Below are 18,479 nucleotides of genomic sequence, written 5' to 3' on the forward strand. Positions count from 1 at the left end.
ATCTTGTTGTTGCGGATCGTTCGATGGGATTATGGAAATTTATGTATCAGGAAATTGTAAATTCGCGCTGCTGGCCTCGATTATCGACGATCGTATCTTTTTCTCATATTTTGTGTTTCGGCATGGAAACGTTATTTCTCTTTCTCTCTTTGAAGGAAAGAAGATGTAACTTTTAGTGATTTTTATACGAGATCGTAAATGGATACTTTAATCGAATTCGAATCATTTGGATATTCTTTCTAACTTTTTCGCTCGAGTCGAAACACTTTTTCTTCATTCCTCGGCCGTGGACCCAACTCCACGGAACGAATATAATCTTTCCAAGAATCCTTTCATCCCACAATACACGCCGCAGGGTTTTAACAAGATCCATGGTGGAATTTCTCTCGACGGGGAGTCCCTCGAAATACCCTACACCCTCCTTTTTCCATCGGCGCGAGTCGCGATTCCCGATGTTATCCATGTTCGAGTGACGTCTCGGCGATATCCGCGGCAAACGGAATGCAAATGTCAAAAGAGTCGCGAGCATCCAAAAGGAACGCGACGAACGAGCACCGAAGGCCCTATCGAGGCTCGTGAGTCGATCCGCGATAGGGAAGAGGAAAGAATCGCTGGTAATGCGCCTACGAACGAGAGAGAGAGTATGATAGTCGATGGTTTCATTCGAATAATCTTTGTTCTTCGCTTTTCGAACGAATATATATATATATATATATTTTTTCCAATTTTTGTATTGGAATTTACGTGAATAGTTGGTAAACATTCGATTGATGCAAAGAAGATATATCGTATCGTGTAAAACGTATGTTAAAAATATCCGAAAAGCGCTTCGACTTTTGTCATCAAAACTTATCCAAGATGTAGGGGAAACGATGCCATTGAAGCCAATTTTTTGATTCGTCCAGATATCTCGATCCATTGCCAAGATATAAGGATTCAAAGCGTTCCCTTAACGCTCAATGGAGATTACGAATGGGTTCACGACTTACTTTTTTTTTATTACGTTCTTTCTAGAATCGCGCACTAAGCGTTTTTCCAGGAATCGCGTCTGCGATGTGTCTGGAGTTTGGGATAGGTCGGTCGAGGCGAGCTTCGAACGAGAGATCCGAGTAAGCGACGAGGACGGAGAGAATAAACGATTAAAAATTACTTTCTCTTTACACGACGATATCTCGGCAACTGGAACTCGTATCGAGATAAATCAAAAAATGTTTTAAAGGGGAAGATTCCGCGCCTCCAACGGTCGTTCGTTCGTTGACCGGAAGTTATTATCTTCGGAGTTATAGCGGTTCGAAGTTTTTCCAATTTTAATACGACTTAACCGAGTCTCGAGCTAAATTAAGCGACAGACGTGTTTATTTTTGGAAGAACACCGCTTATTGATGGAGTTTATCGAACAGTTTAAATTAATTTAAACGATGAATCGTTGGAAGAATCGGACGGAGTAGCGTGAAAATCCAAAGTTATTCTCGTGTTTTCCTCCGCGTTTGCCGTACGTACGTACGTACACTCGAGGAGAAGCATCTCCCACACGTCTCGGCCGGTGGAATGCGGTTGCCGGAGCAAATAAAATATCAAGAAGTAGAATTCTATCCTCGATGCGCGATACCCACGGGGGAACGTGACAAAAGGCCGTTGTCAAAGTGGCCGGGTATATCCGTAAATTCTCTTGCTCGAGATCAAAAGAGAATTATCGTTATCCCGTTTTAGTAGCAAATTACCGAATCTTACCAGGAGGCCGCATTAAAGGGAAATTAACGTTGCTCTAACGAGCGCGATACAACGATTAGTGTGAGTACTTTCTCTTGTAGCCTGGAACGCGATTTATCGCTGGAAACTCGATATATATATATATATTTATATATTTAATGCGCGAAGCATTTATGATATCGAGCTATTTGAAAAAATTAATTTATTATTTATTATTAGGGAGGGGTTATTAGGGAGGGAGAAAAGAAGAAAGCAATCAATACACGCGAACGATGATACGATAACGAATAAAACAACAAATTTTGAGATATTCGTTTTAATAAGAAATGATCGTCCCGATCGAAGACGTCGATCAGACCGTATATAATTTTCTTTTCCTTTCTTTATTTACCTTTACGTTGTTCGACCGTTACAAGTGGTTGATCGCGATCCAAAAATGGCTGGTTGATTAACGCTTATGCGAGCCACGATTTCTCGATGGTATGAAACGTTTAGAGGTTATGCTCGCCTCATTTGTCACATTTACAACCCTTTATGGCCGTGAGCACTTGACCGCGAAAGTCGATCGTCGCGGACCACGTCGATGCCGGGTTTCCATGTTCGAGGCAGGGGTTTTCTTTGTATAGGACACGCCGCGTGATCCACTTTGTTTTTTGCCACTCCCCCTCCTCCTCCTCCTCCTCCTCCGTTCTCCCTTCTCCACCTTCTCCCCCTCCCTCGTCCTCGCTTATAACGACACCGGTTCACAGGATTCGCGCGGCGATCTCTAATTAAAAGAATCGTCTCTGTCGCCGTTTTTCCGACCCTGACGGTGGAAACGTGGGGCGAAAAAAGGAAGGGAGGGAGGGGGAGAAGGGTACGTCGACGCTTTTTTTCCCCAGGCGAATCGTTCGCATTCTTCCGCGAAATATAACTTGGAGCTAGGTATCGGAGGTGGTAAAAATAGTCAGAGGGACAGGAATAAATGTATCTCTTGATGACTCGAGGGACATTCCTAAGTGGATAGTTAAGATTTCTCGAGTTTTTTGCGGAGCTAATTAAAATCGAAGGCTCGGATAAAGACATTTTTACAGACGAGAATAATCAAATTTCGAATGCATGCGAAGATCGATATCGAAAAAAATAGGGAAAGAAAAATATTGTTGTAACGACGTAATTGTTGATCAATTCGCCCCTGTTTCGAAAATTCGAACGAGCCACCGTCGACGGACGGGAATTCCGAACGGCAATTGGGATCACAAAAACCGATCGCGAAGACGCGTATTCCCCTCCACGAGGAGGGGAGGGGTTCGACAACGTCTTCTTCTTGCGCGTTTTCACCTTAAACCCGTTCCCTTTGGATCGAATATATATCTCGTGCTCGCAAGCGGACACGCCTCGCGACACGTGAGCACACGCGTGTAAACGCGGCAACACGGAGGAGAGGAGAGAGGGAGCACGCGATCGCTCCTCACGACACGTAGCACGGTAACTGGGGAAATTGCTGGATCCGTGCTCGACCGGGAAAATTACTGGATCGTAAAAGTCACGCTTTCGCAGCGGAAGAAATCGGTCTGAATTCAAAGGTTACGAGAGGTTGACTGTGGAAATCGTCCAATAATCGCGCGTATTTAAACATCGAGTGTCTATTTGACTTGTTGTTGTGTAAACGATACGGTGTACCGTTCGACTCGTGATAAGATATCCGGTATCTCTCGCAGCCACTCGGTTCCTCTTGAAAATTTAGCGCTCCAAAATATTGTTAAATGGCCAACAATTTTTCCATTCGAGATCGAGATCGAGCACATGTTTCAAAAACGAGAATGGATTATTTAGGAGAAAATTTCGAATGGATAGAAAGTTGGATTCGGAATAACAACTTCTCTCTCTCTCTCTCGGTTTCCATACGTACACGCGAGGGCAGGATGGACGCCGATTATGGCAACGAAACGGGCAGGTCGAGCGGATCGTGCCACTTAGACTTGCACTTTCGCTACGCGAAAAACGATCGAGCGCACGCTAGATACAACAATTTCTCCGAACCCCTATTTACAGAGGCGATTTATGGGGGTAAGGCCGCGATCAATAAAGAATTCACGATCGGAGAGCGAGTCGCGTGTTCGCGTATCCGGCCGAGCGATTTATAAGGTATCGGCGTCGTTTCGTTTCGCATTAGTTAACGATTACACATCGTTTAGATCGTGTTTCTTATCGTTCCATGGTTTCGTGCTGCTCCTCCACCCGGCTCCAACGCTGCTGTTATACGCTCCTTCTTATTGCGCTTTTTATCCCGCTCTCTCGTTACGCGAGCAATGGAAGACAGAGGTTGAATTAAGTTTTAATTGTATCCACGATTTCTCCGGTCATCGCCGTTTTTTCGAGCTTTCCAACGAATTTGTGCGAATTTGTGGACAATGTTCCAGTTTTGTAGCAAGTTTGTCGTCGAGCAAAATCATTTCTATCTTCTATCTGTATATAGCATACAATTTAATTTCACTTATAACACCTAACTCTAACATTCAACGTGCTTACGCGTAATTTCATTCCAGTCCCGCAATATTGAATTGTATCGAGTTATTTTTCGTGTAAACGTTAAAGGTCCATTTATCGATAATGGGTCGAATAAGGCGCGAAAATCGAGAACGGAGGATGTAATTAACGCAATTATGAAAAGGTAGCTACACCTATTACGCGGATTATTTCGTTTCTTTATGCGGGGTTTAATTAATTATTCCCTATTCGTTTCGAAAGCTCACCACGATCTGACCCACGATCATCGCGAAACACGATGGAACATTCTCGCCTACACGGTTGAAACGTAACGTGTAATTAAAATAGCATTCCGCGTGGTATGCTTTGAATAAAGAGAGGAAGGAAGAAGACGCGTTCCTCCGTGTAAAATATTTTGATTCGATATCACGAAGTTGGATGATCAACATTTCCCCTCGGAATGCATTAAACGATCTCTGACGTGAAAACGAAGGAATAAAGTTTAACGTTAGAGTTGCGTTCCAAGTTATTTGCAAGCGGAATTTGAAATATCGAAGATGGAGTGAAGATAAAATATCGAATATGCGTGTTTGTAATTATATGCTGTTTTTTTTGTGTGTCGTTGAAAAAGGAATATGAAGAAATGTTTTTTATAAACTTCGTTTTAACGCTTTGTTCGAGGCGAAAGAGTTCCGTGTAATTTTGTTTGCCCGATTTACTTCAATCTTCCTTCTACAGCGATGATTCCAATTGTGGTTTCAGAGGAATTGCTTTCATTTATGATTCGGCAAACAAAGGTACGGCCACGAGATGTATCGAAAAAATAAAAAAATAATGCTCGAAATTGTTTTATTAAAATAAATTTCATACCAGAGGATCGAAGATTCGTACCGTTTCCAAAATTGTGCGTACAAAAATATTTATCAACGTTGTTACAAATCAATCGATATGTTCTCAATTTATTTTGAAAAAAGAAAACCTTTCGACTCTTTTAATTTTCAGACATCCATCTAGCTTCTTAAACGAAACCTCCGCTATCTTTCCCTCGTTCACCAGCCCCAATTAAGCCAGGAGTCTTCAATTTAACCCGAGCGTCGCCATTATCCGTTGCGCCATCCGACCTGCAACAACGACGCCACCGGTATCAATCCAGAGAAACTGGTCTCAACAACGAGGTGTCGGCGTTGAAAAGCAAAAATCACCTCGGTGCACGACTCTCGTAACTCTTCGAATACCCTTAATGACATAGACGTTGTCCGTCTAATTACCCATGGACGAGAAATTAGAAGAGAGGAGATAAAATAGCACCGAGTGATCCCGCTTTCGCTATGCCTCCGACCTGCTCCGTCCGTTCTGCTCTTTTGAGAAACGTCGATCCGGCATCAATCAGGAGCAGCATGGTGCTCGTTAGTCGCGAACGAATGCCAGAACAAAGTCGAGAAAAGTCGAGTCATAAGTCACTGGGGCCGAATGACGTTTCGCTTTTAATCTAGGTCGATAACGCGGCTATAAAATCCATTTCTCTCTTTACGTTCAACCGAGATGTATCGATTAGAGAACTGTCTCCTCTTTTTGCCTCGATAGGATGATGAACGAGCGCGTCTCGATTCTGAATGTGGGAGTGCCACACCGGTCGTTCGTCGGACGATGTACGGTTGATACGGTTTCAGTCGTTTTTCGAGTTGTTGTCGTTAATAAACGGAGGATGGGTTTTCTAAATTAATGATGGGTTAGTGGATGACGTCTGTCGATGATTTCGAGGATGGAAGATTAACGATTCGTAGATCGAGAAACGTAGATTTTAATTTGTTCAGAGTTTGGATAATGGGTATCGCGGTTTCGAGCATTCGAAATGCCATCTGTTGCCGGTTAAGGGCATTATTACAGGGAGCAATGTGTGCCGTTGATTCGAGGCAAACGCTTATTGTGTCACGATGCTCGTAAATATGTGAGAAATCGTGTGGGAAAGAGCGAAAAAAATAGACACGCCTAAAATAGACCAAACGGTAAAACGATACTAGAACTATCCTCGTGACGTTATAATCCGCTTATTATCTTGGAAATGGAAGAGATTTCGTAAGAACGATTGTGAATCGTTTACATAACACGGTAGTTAAAGTTAAAATAGAGATTTATTTTTGATTTGTAGCACATTTTAATTCTTATAATAAAATTAAATAGCTATAAATTTTTTTATTTTTTCTTTTCACCAATATAAGATATAACGATAGATATAACGATATAATAATGGCATATAATAACATATAATGTATAATATGAATATGAATGTATAATAAATACTAATAATTCAAAGAATCTAATTTCAATTTGGAAAATAATTTAATCCGAATAATATTATTTTTTTTTTAAATATAGATTTATATACTTTCCAAATCCTATTTATAATCTAGAAAAATAAATTTAAAATATCCATAAAAGATATATATTTCATTAATTGTTTTAATAAACTTTTATTAATAAAAATTGTTAAATACCGATTAACTTTAAAGATAATAAAAAAAATGGAAAAATATATTATATGAAAGAAAGAAAAAAAATTCACTGCTAGTAAGATTCGAACTCGCGACTGTTCGAAGCGCGTCCATTGCTGCGTTTAGAATAGTTTACTCGAAAAAAATTAATAATTATCGAAATGCAATTGTATTTCAATGTTTATAGTTATATGATCTAAAATTGCAAAAGAATTTGTCAGAAGTGGGATTCGAACCCACGCCCTCAGAGAGGACCAGAACGCTCAGAACTCAGTTTTCGAACTGAGAAGGTTAAGAACCTTGAGTCTGGCGCCTTAGACCGCTCGGCCATCCTGACATGTGGTAGCATACGTTCACTTTACCGATTATAACCTCCTATAATACTATATAGTCGTATAATATAATCACGTAAATACTTATTTTTATTCACTTTTTTTCATACACGATGTTTACGTTGATTCATTAGAAGAAATTATTATGAAGAAATTATTGTAAAAAAAATTTATTATTAATTACTATTTAAATTTAATATCCTACATATTAATTAATTTATTATAAATGAAAAAGTTAATAAACAATTTTATTTAATTAAAATTAATTTATCATGCTCGATTTTATTTTCTTCTTTTCTATTTCGGAGCACAGAATATTATGCAAACGAGATCTAATCGTAAAAATTGATTTAATGTCATGACGTTCGAACGATTACGCGATCAGATTGAAAGTATTCGTGTCGTGTGTTCCCTGGATCAATCTTTTCATTTATAAAGCAAATTAATCAGCGTGTTGATCGTTTCACGGAACCCGATTTCACGGAACTCCAATACCATATCGAGCAAACGATGAGATAGCGATGGGATCGACTCATCGTCAGTCTTGAACAAATCTTCTTCAACCTTCTTCTATGACATCATCAATATTCCAAACGATAAAATATCGGGAATATCGAAATACGATATTCCAAAATCCGATATAATTCAAACCATCGTCCAAGAATCACGACAACAACACTAAAAAATTTCAAACTCTAAACCTTCAGCTCTAACCCATCACTACCGTTACCTCTCGTCCCAATTCATTCTTATCTGCGGACCAAGGACCCAAACTCCTAGTCCCTTCTCCGCCCTAAAAAAGAAAAATTGAGACGAGAGAAACGAAATAGGAAGGAAGGGAAGAGACGTTTACGATTCATCGTACACGTTCCTTTCGATCTTACGAGCCACCCACAAATCCGACAATGGCGTGGGAGCAGAAGAGGTGTCGGTGGCCGTTGTGTATTCCGAGTTTATTATACGAGTAGATCTAACTGGCTAAGTCACACGCACACATATGCATACAATTTCATAACTATCAATAGTGAGACGAAACAATAGCAGATAATCAAATAAATCGCGGTATCAATTTTTAGATAAGATTCACAGGACTAAGAGTTCCATAATAAATGTAAATGTATCTTGGAAGAAAAGTTTTTATATTTCGGCTCAGGTACGTGGGTACGCCACCACCCAAAGGAAAGCGGGGCCGAGACTGAACGAGAGGATACGAATAAATTTGAAAATAAAAAGACTCAGGAGAGCAACTTTTATTCCCAGATCTATTAATATCCAAACAAGAAATTGTCCCGGCACCCGTCGGTCCCCCTTGCGGAGTCTGTCGACAATGTGTATATCCACCGACCTTTGGAATAATCGTCGTAGACAGGCGTGTCATTACGAGTGTGGAGGGAGAGGAGGAGTTTCTCGAATGGAGAAACTATTTTATGAGACGCGAATCGTCGTCGTCTGGAAGAAGTTTGACCGGCATCCCGTCGTATTACTCAACGTCTTATGATCGTGCGAAGGGGGCTCGTAAATCTCGAGGGATGATTGAACGGAGTTCTCGTTGGCGCGAATCGGATACACCTATTCCTATTGTACAGTTGGATACAAGTTGCGAAAATACTTAAGCGATAACTTCCTCCGATCATGCTTTTTTCCATTTTGTTGAAAATTTAGAATTTACAATCAACCGTGGCCAAAGTTTTCATTGCTTTAAGAAACAAAAATTATCATACCAAGTGTGGAAAACGTGTTCCAAGACCGACGCGTTCCCGTATCCCAAAGTTTCTCCATTCAATTTATATCAAAGTAAGTGTAACCTTAGTCTTGCTTATCCACTCGAACATGGAGCGTGGAAACTCGTTGAAAACACCTTTTTCGAATCGAATTCGATTCCGAGACGACTGTAACATTTGTCGCTTCCAATCTAAAGAAAATGAAAGTTGCAACGAGTTTCGAGAGTAAATCCCGAGAATTAATTCACTCGTTTATTTTTCATTGCTCGCATGACAAAAGACTGGTTTCGCGAAACGATCGATTCTATTCCATTAGTCAACAACTTTTCACCAGGTGACGATTCCCCTCGTAAGAAGTGAAAGTTCCACGATCGAAAAGAGAGGGGAGGAGAAAGAACGTGGAATCGTAATAATTATCCGTGAAAGTGTTCTCGATTATAAAAAGCTCGAAAAAAGAAGTGGAAGACAACAAGTGGTGTGGATTTTTCCTCTTCGTTGTTCCTCTTCGTGTTATCAATCTTCGCGAGAGAAATCGTCCAGAGTGTCCAAAGTGGAAAAACTTTTCCTTCTAACCACGCGCGATACTCGATACGTAAACTCGTGCCCGCACTTTTATCCAATTAAGCTTGACGTGTGTTCCACAGAGTCTGTAACCGGTGTTATTTTACACCGGTTGGCCGGTTTTCTCTGCGTCTTAATAAGGGAAAATCGTATTTCAGAAATACGTCATGCGGTAATTGTTAATCTCACTTTGTTGTTAATTTTGAAATTTCGTTTATTCGTTTGTTACGCTCGGAGGAGGAGGAGGACGAATGTTCATTATTGGTTGGAAATTTTTTAGCGAGCGAGTTATATTGGAAAGTTAATTTCGCGTAATAATGATACTTGAGAAATACTTGATATTACTGGTGGATTATGGTTAGTGTATGATTAATGCGAGTTATAGCTACAGGGTGTTAGGTAATAGATGGGGGGGGATTTAAAAGAGTGATTATTCTAACGTAACGAGATAAAGAAGGAGTGAAAGACAAGGTAATTACAGTAGAGGGATCCTGCCTATTACATTTTTGTTATCGAATAATTCCTTTAAGAATTTTACATCGAATAAAATATCTTAATCCCTCGATTATACCCGTGTTAAATTCACGTTAGGAAATAGCACAAACAACCACTAACACACCTAATATTTAAAGTCCACCGTTATCAAAAATAAGAAGCAGTATCTCGAATCAGTAGAAGATCGGATTTCCATCGAAACATTCAACTCGATTACTTTATACCGCGTATCCTGTTCTCTAGTTTCGACTTTTTGCCAAAGCGCGCAAAGAGAAACGATTTTGCACGAATTTATACGGGAAAAGGAGAGATGGAGGAAAAATAAAAGAAAGAAAAAAAGAAAAAATACAGCGTGACCGACGTGGAATGCCGAGATCTCGGTGATTCGCGATCAAACGGACGAGCGAATCTGCAGCCTCGAGCCGCGACTAGACGCAACAACGTATGCAAAGATGTTAGCCGTCCCGGCTACTTGCTCGCGATGGAGGTGAACAAACTCTCGCTACTTTCCTCTTCTCCTGCTCCTCCTCCTCCTCCTCCTCCTTTTCCTCCTTTCACGTACGCCCTTCTCTTTTAATATCGCAATACACGCGTGCAATCCATCTATAAGGAACCGTGTTTATTTTATTGGAAATAAACGAGAAACTAATAAAGCTTCCTTGGAGAACGTGTATTCTCTCGCGATCGGGCTGCAAAAATTGAATAAGGGAATATGGCTAAGAATTGGCGTCGAGGGGAACTGTCTTTTTCGTTTTAAGAAATTAAATTGCGAGTGGGAAGGCTCGCGTGAGTAATTTAAATTTGTATGTTCAGTATCTTGGGTGTTGTGTAATCCTCGCGTGTCAATTTATCGCCTTTTACCGCTTCGAACTTTTTATAACGATTATTTACCGATCCTACGGTTTTGTTTGAGGAAGAGGTGAATAATAAAATGGGCGAGAAATGTAAAGTAAATTTTTAACTTATGATCGAAATATATGATCGCCAACATATATATATATTAAACATCGAAAGAATCGAATTGATGAATTTTTAACTTCTCGAGGAAAATTCTGCTCGCCGTATCGAATTCTAAATAAACGTAAATCTCCTTTTTCTAAAAAGAAGAAGAAGGTAAAATCTAACGCGAAACGAATATCTTGGCACACGGTAGAACCTAACCTAACCTAACACCAAGCCTCTCGCTGTTCGTCGATCCTTAAACCAGAACGTTTATTCAGTACTCTTAAAATATAATGTATATCGGCGATATTCTATATTACGGAAGATACGTATGTACATATGCATATATTCAAAGTAGGATCATTTTCAAACACGATAACCACTTATCAGGCTTGAAATCCCGCGGGGTGAGCGTGGCCATCTTACGGCGTATACGTGAGATAATGGCGGAGCTGCTGGCAACTTTCTGACGTTGATTCTCTTTTTGGCCGTAAATCGGCGGCCTCTTAGAAGCCGCGATAAATTACTTTACGCGTGAATCAGGGCTAACGTCGTGGAATCTTGGATAAATGCTCGCGCTATGTTCGTGTACAGCGTTCGTTCCCTTCCAAATGCCTCAATGACACGAAACTGAAATCACCGATACGGCATTACGTCGGATCAATTCTTGAACGAGAGAAATTTTAAAAATTTTCATCAATTCTCTATTTTTACGAATTCTAAGCATCCTCGAATCCGTCGTTATTTTTCCCTCCCTTCGCGAAATTCGATTTCCGTCCAAGTATATTCGAAGTTTTGAGATTTCTTTCACGCAGAATAGAACAAATTACAAAAGTTTCAAAATTCGAAGATCTTTCTTTTCCAAAGCATCCCTCCTCGCCTATAGAGATACACGAAAATATTCGAAATTCGGACATCGAATATTTTCGAAAATTCTTCGTTTCCATCTTTCACTCTTCACATAGAAATGAAGCACGTAACGAGGCGTAATTGCGCGAACTTAACCGCCTCGTTGTCAATTATCAAAGCCGAGAGAGAGAGAGAGAGAAAGGGATGATACTTTGAATATCCTCCTCGAGATGAATCTGCATTATGGCGTTGGCTAGATCCGTCTAAACGGATACTGGCGGCGTCTGGAACTGGTTTCGACCTCACACAGAACGTTTCGTGTATACCACCAGCCCTTAATCCTTGCATTCAGATGCGTTATCCGTTGAGAATGATCTTTGTAGAGTGGCGAAAGGGGTTCGTCGCATTATGCGTTCGTAACTACGTGGCTACCGTAAATCTGCCAGTGGGACTCGCCGCTTGTCAATTATTCCGTTATCAACGTGATAAATCGACGCTGTACGCTGGGACAATTGTCAATTGGCCTGGTTATCGGCCAACTCGATCTGCCCGCGCCGCTTCGAGCCAGGTGTCTCGCTCGATTCCCTTATCACGATTAACCTACATTGATAAGGAACTAAGAGAAAACGTGTCGACACGTGGTAATGGTAAACACGTCCGATTTTTCGAGCTTACTTTTCGATGAATGGAAAAAGATTGGACAAGTTATATATACTTCGAGTATCCAGTGAATAACGCTTGAAATTCTTACAAAAGAATATCAAGAGTGCACCATGTGCACACACGTTCATCGCGCTTTCAAAAATTATTTTACAAAAGTCATTCTGAAACGATCGTGCCCACACCTCAAAATGCTCAATGCTCAAAAAAAAAAAAGAAAAAGAAAAAAGAATGGATTCAAACCTTCAATATTCATGCTTCCATGTGAAACAAAGTACACAAAGGAAGATCGACTCGCATTACCGCCCTTCTTAGCACCCTTCAATCTATCGACATCGCGGAATAAATGGAAATGATCGAGCGTGAATCGTGCTCGAGGTCTCTCGACGAGGCAGCTTCGTCACGATTCGAGCTTCGATACTTGGTCCGGCCACGAAGGTATTTAGACCCCCTCGTGCACTCGCATAAAAATGCGGGGAGAGAAGAAGGGCTTTCATAGCGGTTGCACCTCGACCGAAACAACGATCCTCCCCTCCTCCTCCTCCTCCTCTCGAAGGTAGATCCCCGGTAGAGGGATAACTTTTATCACCGGGTAGAGAAAACCAGTTCCACCAGCATCCGTTCGAATGCACCATTGCCGCGGTAAACTGATACAGATTTATCTCGACCGATGCTCCTACTATTATTCGTATTACGCGGCTGACACTCGGTCTGATAACGGGGTAATTGGCGACTGCTTGGCGCTCGAGATTAGAATCGACGATCGCCAGCCTGGGATCGTCAGCCTCTTTCAAATTCACGAAATCATTGTTCCACTCGCGGCGAGAAATTCGTTTCGTTTCGATCGCGCACGAATTTCTTTTCGTGTTCTTTTTTATGAAAATTTCTAATTTTTCTTTTCTTTTTTTTTTGGTGAGGATATCTGCAAAGAGAAGAGAAGAGAAGGGAAAAAAGAAGCTGTAGAAAAGGAGGAAATTTAAGTTAAAGAAAATTAAGCACGCGACTCGTTTCCAATCGATTGCGAAACAAATATTTTATCGAAAACAATAAATAAATTAAATTTAAGCGCGAACAATGCGGGAATAAAATAGAGGGAGAGTTAATGCGGGTCGATAATGTCTTCACGGTGAGCCAGGATGGTGGCAGGGATGTTAATGCAAGCACGAAGAGCGGGAACGTCGAGCGGGACGATGGCGACGAACTTGTGATCCCTGATCGGGGGGAGGAGGGGGTCACTCGTGACCCTGGTTGCATTAAACTCCCCAAGTCCTTTTCTCCGTCCCTTCTCTCCTTTTAAACTCGGTTCACACCGCTCTGATAAGATCGACGCGCAAGATGGCGCGCGTCATAAATATTCCAATAAAAGCTCTCGCGCGACCGAGACGAGACAAGAAGTGCAATTTATACGTTCGAGAAAATTAAATTTCGATCCGAGGCAAATGAAAATGCGTAAACGCTCGAGGAATATAATATTAAGAAGGGGGAGAGATATTTCGATTAATTGTAAATCGATCTGAGCGAAGAAAGCGAAAAAATTTAATTTAATTAATTATTTATCAAGATCGAAAAAATAATATATTATCTTTTTACATTTTTCGATTTAGAAATTCGTAGATTAAGAAGAATATTTACCAAGATCGAAACTTTCCAGGCATATTATTCCAGGTCAAGTATTACCAAGAATAATTTTTCCAAAAAAAAAAAATTATGATTTATAAGATATTCTTACCAATCCTTTACTTTAAAGTTCCACTCACACGTGGATAAAATGCAAACATGATTCTTCATCTCGTAGTGGAATTCACTACGTGTTTTACATAAGGAAAAATTCATTTCCACATATGTTGTAAATAACCACGAATATCGTATAATTTTTGTGCAAAATGAGAAATACCAGGGAGAGAGGGAGGTGTTTCTATTCCATCCACGTGTGGTCAAGGCTTTAAAATCTATAAAAGGGTACTGTCGCTCCATGAAACGCACGCATGCATCAACGAGCTCTCGACGCGAGTTCACGTGCGTGTCTGCACTTCCTTGATCTCGACCGAGTCTCGACCAACTCTCCACGCCGTCGACTGACAGTTATTATGCGCTTAATCATTGTTTATCATTCCATAGTGCTTACAGAGCGCGCAATCCTGCTCACTATATGTGCTTCGCGATATGAATCGCGTTAATGGCGTTTCTAACGGAGAAGCCCATCTTTTTTCTCGTCTAAGAATTTTCCCCTCTCTTCTTCTCTTATTTTTATTTACATCTCTCCCATATCACGAGATCATCGCTTCGAACTCGCTTTCCGTTAAACTTTGAAACTCTGAAAGTTTCTTCCAAGAGAAAGAAAAAAGAGAATAGAAAATTACAATATCCCTCTCAAAATTTCAAACTCGTCTCCACTTCTTCTCCTCTTCTTCTCAAGAAAAAAAAATAATAATAATAATTATAATAATTTCGGGGGTATATATTTCCAGATCGCGAGTTAAAATCGTGGAGTACGAGGAACAAGAAATTCCCGTGTCGGGGATCGGGGATAAATTCCTTGGAAGGCACGCGTGAACGCATCGTCTTTAATCTCCCGTGAGATTGAGCCGACGAGACGAGAGAGAAGTGAATCGTTGACATTGACCTCTCGATGATCGAACGGGTGACTATTGTGCGCCATCATCCTTTCCCTGCCTCGCGGTTGTTCCCCCTTTAAAGACACACCGGCTAATCAAGCTAAACTCGAGATCGGCGGGACGAGACGCGCAAAGTCTTCTATTAACTCTTTGCCTGGGTGGAGGCATAAAGTCGTAAATTGATTCCTCGTTTCACGATGAAAAATCCCGCCGAGGGGTAATCGAGGGGTTTCGGATAATTGGATGCAGACTATCTAATTGACCGCTCGTTTTATGCGGAGGAGATGGCCGTGTTCTTTTCCCGCGACTCGAAACACCTTTCTCCTCCCTATTTCTTTTTTTTTCTTGCTGGAATTTAATGATTTCATTTAGACTCGCGTTCGAATTGCAAAAGGAATTACATGTATTCGGTTTGGAATGGATGGATGTTTCTTCCATTTCTTTCTTCTTGTGTTATTTATTTATTTATTTTATAAACGATTCGTTTAGAAGGAACAATTTAATGAAAATGGGGGAAACGATAACGGAGTGACAGGAAGAAGGATAAAGTAATTAAAAGCAAGATTAAAAGTTGTTGATAAATTCCAGAGTAATTACTCTTTTAAATCGTGCTCCTATTCGCGAAGGTAGTCACCTTTTTGTCTCGTCCAGGCTCCATCCCTGTTCCATTGGAATGAATTATTTGTAATTACAAAACAGGCTCGTGCAAAAAGTTTCAATTTCGTTTCCCTCGCGATTCTTTCTTCCTGTTCTCCCTAGATTTCTACATTTTCGTTTCCAAAAATTCGAGTGAAAAGGTGCCTCTACTCCTCTCGTTAACTCTCGATGTAATAATCTTAAGAAGAGAAAGGATTCGCAAGAACGATATAACATCAAATTGAAATTATTTTGATCTCGCGAACGGATGATAGAAATCCTTCTTTAAACCACTTCATAACCACACGTTCCTGTATTCAATTCCTCGCCACGAGGTGAAACGCGATCGGTTCCAACAACTAGCATCTCCTAACGGGAACGACACCCGTTAAGTTGCGGTTACGGTTGACGGTCCCCCAACAGCCAGCATCGAGTTATGGTAATGCGTCATGCTTTCCGCGTAATCAACATGCGAAAAGGCTTAGTGGCCTACGATCTGACGCGCGTAGTCTCTTCTTTTTCTTCTTTTCGCGCTACCGATCCATTCGAAGCAAAAATGAAATTAAAATTTTTTCAAATTTTCACGAGTCCAATTCGATTGGTTTCGAAGATTTTTTTATTTTCTTCGGGGCAATTGTTTCGTCGAAAAGTTTTGTTTTATCAGGTGGATCGATAAGAGGCTTGTGAAGCGCAGAATAGTTCTAGATTTCGTGGATACAGATAACACGTAGTAGGTTTGTTTAAGTAGATACGATAAAGTGATTTATAAGTTAATCTAAAAAAGAATATGTATGTATATATATTTTTTCTTCATGAAAAATGAGATCTTAAAGATTCGTCGTTAAATTATTTTCTTATGAAAATTATTCAAAGTGGCGATCACTATGTAAAGCCATTCTATAAACACAAAGTTATTACGTCAATACTTAAATTATTTTTACACTCGCAGTTGTGCTTGCAGTTATTTTTCCCTTTACATCGTCATGTTTTCCCATTGCGTAGAGATAGAGTGCCACTTCTTCTTAAAGGCGTCGACACCGCGCTATACTAAAGCGAGAATATTTATTCTAGGATACACTTTTGTCAAAAGTGTCATCACATCTTCGCGTATTTATCATTACACCACTCCTCGCGTAATTTTGTTCTAACCCTTTCGATTTATCGCAAAGAAAAGTCACCTTTCTCGAAATTATCGCAGAATTTAGCGATCGTGAAAAGTCGTCCACAGAGAATTCGACTCGAGGAGAGGGCAGCCGTTGCACCTGTTCCAAGAGGGTGCAGGTTTCATTAGCGCGAGATTGATCGAAAGCAAGCATAGGCGTAATCCGTATTTTTTTTCCCTGTATATCGTGTATAATCGTGCAACGTCTGCATTTTCGCGAAAGTGTGTCACTGATGAATTACGAGGACCGGTCCACGCTGAATAAATTAATCCGGCTCGTTTCGATACATAAAACGTCTTTTTTTTCCGTGATATCTGAATTAATTGCATCGGTCGTTCAAGAACACGGATCCTGCTTTTTCTTTCTTTCTTTCTTTCTTGAAACGTCCGTATCAAATCTTGGCTCGATCGAGAGAATATTTTGCAAGATATTCGTCGTAATTACGAATATACGGATGAAAATTTTCGATCATTTACGCGTATATTCGATATATAATCTTCTTCGATCTACTTCCGCGATTATTCAAATAGCCAGCGTTCTTCTCGCACGATGAGGTATGGAAAATTAAAAATAAGAAAACAAAATTACACGTTTCCCATCGTTATTTATCATTATGGAATAATTAACGAACTTCGTCACTTTGCGGATAGCAATTCATCGAAATGTAAAAGATCCATTCCCGTTAACCGCAACAGGTAATCATTATCGTTTAGAAATGGGAAAAATGGGAATGAAAGTTTCCGAAAGGAAAAGAAAAAAAAAAAGAAGAGAAGAGAAAAATACGAGATATCACGAGGACAGATTAATTCGCGGATGATTGAAATCCAAGGACGATAATTAATCATAAAACGAGCGTAAGCGAGTATTACGATGGAAACCAGGATGGAAATCAGGATGTAATCGCGGCGACCGGATTCTTGGTCGAGAATTAAATTTATCGACGACGTACGAAACACGTCCTGATGTGGAATCCAGGAATATGGATCGGAAAATTGAAAAGGACGGAAGTGTTTGCCGAAAGAGATCGTCCGAGCGTGACGAGGACAACTGATCAAACGAAAGTGACACGAGATTCGTTACGCTTCTTGACTAACATTTTGCTTGGAAAAGAAAAATGTTTCGAGAACGTCCTCTCTTTTCCTCTCTCTTCCTCTCTTTCTCTCTGTCTCTGCATCGAGAAAAATCTGTATTGAGAACATCGAGAAGCGTGAAATTGCAATCGAGAGATTTTGCGATGGAATCATTGTGCGATAAATTGAAGTTGAATCGATATATAGATGGGATAACTGTACTTTGAAATTAATTGTTTAATTGTTGGTGAATCGAGGGAGCGAGAGATATCTTATTGTTAGATATAGAAAAATTTTCTTCTATTACAATCTTCCATTATACGTTTTAAACGTAAGAAATAGTGATTTAATTTTTTGTATATAATATATATATATATAATCCTCTAAAAAAAGTAGGATTGTTAATATATCTCATTCTTCTTGAATCTTAGTTTCTCTTTTCTTTGTTTTTTTTTTACATTTCACACTTTCACAATGGATGTATCGAGATAAATTTTCTAAGTCCAGTTGCAACCTGTTTTGCTCCAAGCTAATTGAACATACCTCGAAGAGTGGAAAAAAAAAAAAAGAACGATCTCGTATTTCACAGGTGCTCCGTTTCCTGGAAATTTCGTTGAATTTTAAAGGGACGCCGTATAAAGGAAAAATAACTCGATGCCTAGCGGGGTGATAAAAGCGGGATGGAATAACGAACTGCGTTGTATGACGTCGTCTCGAAGAGGGAACGAAACCGCACGATGTTGCACGGACGGCAAGAACCGATC

General features: G+C 40.2%; 1 protein-coding gene, 2 long non-coding RNA genes and 1 other non-coding gene across 11 annotated transcripts in view; 1 reads left to right on the plus strand and 3 right to left on the minus strand.

Annotated features, from left to right (window-relative positions):
• The window catches only part of LOC114577691 (uncharacterized), a 38,285-nt gene extending 35,010 nt beyond the window's left edge, over positions 1–3,275 (minus strand). The window contains exon 1 of the long non-coding RNA XR_009832192.1: positions 2,102–3,275. This is a non-coding gene — a long non-coding RNA (uncharacterized LOC114577691). The remainder of the gene's footprint in view (positions 1–2,101) is intronic.
• The window catches only part of LOC107998986 (ankyrin repeat domain-containing protein 6), a 109,665-nt gene that overhangs the window by 70,117 nt on the left and 21,069 nt on the right, over positions 1–18,479 (plus strand). The gene's annotated exons all lie outside the window — the stretch shown is intronic.
• On the minus strand, positions 5,012–6,411 carry LOC133667069 (uncharacterized). The gene is made up of 2 exons (XR_009832193.1): positions 5,382–6,411; positions 5,012–5,300 (listed from the first exon to the last, which is right to left on the minus strand). It is a non-coding gene; the product is annotated as an uncharacterized LOC133667069 (long non-coding RNA).
• On the minus strand, positions 6,887–7,008 carry Trnal-caa (transfer RNA leucine (anticodon CAA)). The gene is made up of 2 exons: positions 6,971–7,008; positions 6,887–6,931 (listed from the first exon to the last, which is right to left on the minus strand). It is a non-coding gene; the product is annotated as a tRNA-Leu (tRNA).

The sequence above is a fragment of the Apis cerana genome, linkage group LG12, assembly GCF_029169275.1.
Source record: "Apis cerana isolate GH-2021 linkage group LG12, AcerK_1.0, whole genome shotgun sequence".
Lineage (NCBI taxonomy): Eukaryota > Metazoa > Arthropoda > Insecta > Hymenoptera > Apidae > Apis > Apis cerana.